This window comes from Penaeus vannamei, chromosome 9 (genome assembly GCF_042767895.1).
Source record: "Penaeus vannamei isolate JL-2024 chromosome 9, ASM4276789v1, whole genome shotgun sequence".
Classification (NCBI taxonomy): domain Eukaryota; kingdom Metazoa; phylum Arthropoda; class Malacostraca; order Decapoda; family Penaeidae; genus Penaeus; species Penaeus vannamei.
The window spans coordinates 252,501-255,000 of NC_091557.1; the positions used below are offsets into that span (position 1 = coordinate 252,501).

At 51.1% G+C, this 2,500-nt stretch overlaps 1 protein-coding gene across 17 annotated transcripts in view; it reads right to left on the reverse strand.

The window, feature by feature from the left end:
• Ptpmeg2 (Protein tyrosine phosphatase Meg2) overlaps nucleotides 1-2,500 on the reverse strand; it is a 185,772-nt gene that overhangs the window by 52,399 nt on the left and 130,873 nt on the right. The window lies entirely within an intron of this gene.

Sequence of the window (2,500 nt, forward strand, 5' to 3'; positions counted from 1 at the left end):
AAAGGAGAGAAGGGGAGAGGAGATGGAGGGCGGAAGTGACGTGAGGAGGGGAGAGTGGGAAAAGGGGAGGGAGCGACAGGCGACACAGTAACACAGAGTCCAGGAAGCCATAGAACTTGTGCGTAGGAAGTAGACGAAGAGAATGCAGGGGGATAAAAGAGAGAGAGAAAGGAAGGAGGAAAGGTGAGAGTACAACAAACGGAATAAAATGGAACAAAAGCGACCCTCCCTCTCACCCCCCCTCCCTCCCTCCACAAACATTCTTGTCTACCTTTAAAAGAGAAAGTAAATAAACACAGGAACAGGGTTAATAACAACAGCCAAAAAACGGAGGGAGATGCAAGAGGGAAATGAGGAAGAGAGGAAGAAGGGAAGAGAAGTAGCGAGGGATGCAAGAGAGGGGAGGGGGGGGGGGAGAACACAGACCCCCCAAACGTGAATAGCGGTGGAGGGGGAAAGAGAGGGTGAGAGATAGGGGGGAGGGGGGCGAGGGCACAACGCAGAGATGCAGAATGTCTTGCAAATACGAGGGGGATGCAACAAGAGCAACAAGAGGGCGACGCCGCTACTTGGTTGAGGGCACAATGGCAGGGGTACGGGGGCGGGAGGAGGGGACGGGGAAGAGAGGGGGGTGTTACAAGAGCTGAACTGGAGGGAAAAGGGGGGGGGGATAACAAGGCAAGAGAGGGGGGAAGGGTTAAAGCCAGCACAGGGTTGTCTGAGACCGCGGAGGGTTGAGCAAAGATGGAGGGGGGCGAGGAGGGGGCTGGCGAGGAGGGGGCTAGCAGTCAGGCCTCAGAGGCAGACACCAACCAGACTGGCGATGCCGCCACACGCAGACACGGGAAGCAGACTGTTACATCGGCCAGTTAAGTCTAGTCAAATGAGAGCGGCAGACAGAGAGGAAATAATTTGAAAAGAGAAGAAGCCCGGGAGACAAGAGCAACAGCCGGCGGCAGACATTAAAGAGAAGAATGCGATGGCGGCAGACGAGCCCGGCGAAAAGCGCGGATCAGCCAGGCAAACGAGCGGGGGAGGGAGGGGGAGGGAGAAAGGGGTGGGGGGTTAGACACAAACTATAAAGGGGGCACTGGGAGTGGGGGACGGGGAGCAGGGAAAGGCGGAGATCGAGAAACGGGACCTAAGAAAATAACTGATGGGGAGAAGAGGGGGGGAGGGCCAGGGGGCAGCCAGGCAAACAGGCAGACAGGCGGCAGACAAGGACGATGAAGAGATGAACCAGAACAACACTAGGAGAAGAAGCGGCACTTACACTCGGTGTCGCCAGGGGTCGTCAACGCCTCGAGGGTGCCGCATGTTGGGAGAAACGGACACGTATACACCAACAACCCAATCTTAGGGAGCGGTTCAACAGGGCCTTATAGCATACACAACACCTACGCTTCTTAAACTTCTAAAACTTACGTGTTTTTTCTTCTTCTACCATCTACGTTTCAAAACTTCTCACAGCTACACGTTTAAACTTCTAACACCTAGGCTTTTAAACTCCAATCGTCCCGGCGTCTCGATACATTCTCGATACTACATCAGAGACAAAAATAAACCTACAAACACTGAGTGGCCGAGAACACTTCCTCTGAATAGTGCATGATAAAAGGGAGACCACAGCACAGGTAGTGGGGGCTCTCCTCCCCACTACAAGGCTACCTACTAACCCTAATTCTTCCGTCGGTTCAGCGCGGGAGTCCGAGGTTTCCAGCCACTGAAAGCCACGAAGGAAACCTCCGCGCCAACCACTTAATGCTACGGTGTCTCGGCTTACGAGACAAGTCCTTAAAATTAAGCCTTTACATGCTATGACTTAGTCTAAGGAATAATTAACACGATTAGGTGGATTAATACTAAAATTTGCTTGATTACAAACTCTTAATTAGATAATTATCAAAGAGCGAGTATTATGTTCATTTCTTAGTGACTACATTTCTCTCTCTCTCTCTCTCTCTCTCTCTCTCTCTCTCTCTCTCTCTCTCTCTCTCTCTCTCTCTCTCTCTCTCTCTCTCTCTCTCTCTCTCTCTCTCTCTCTCCAACGTATTTTTAGCCCTAGAAACGTGGATACTTATCGTGCCATTATAAATATACAGAGATAACATGATAAATCAAGGATGTGATATACTGTATATATGTATATATACATAAATATACATATATATACACACACATAAATGTACATAAATACACACACACACACACATTTACATCTCAGCCCATGTATCACCCGGCTGTCGGCACAATTCGCAACTGACATGACTATTCCTACCGAATTAGAAGAGAATCTAAACCGCCGTTACGGCGCTCCAGCTCCTTCCCTCTGGCGACCGACCTGCCTCCCCGCCGACCCCTCCAGCGGCCGCCCGGGGGGCTTGTTTATTCACTTATTTACTTACCATCCATCCTCTGCCATGAAAATCAGGTGTGGGGGGAGGGGGAGGGGATGGGGAAGGGAGAGGGAGAGGGAGAGAAAGGGAAAGAGAGTGAGAGT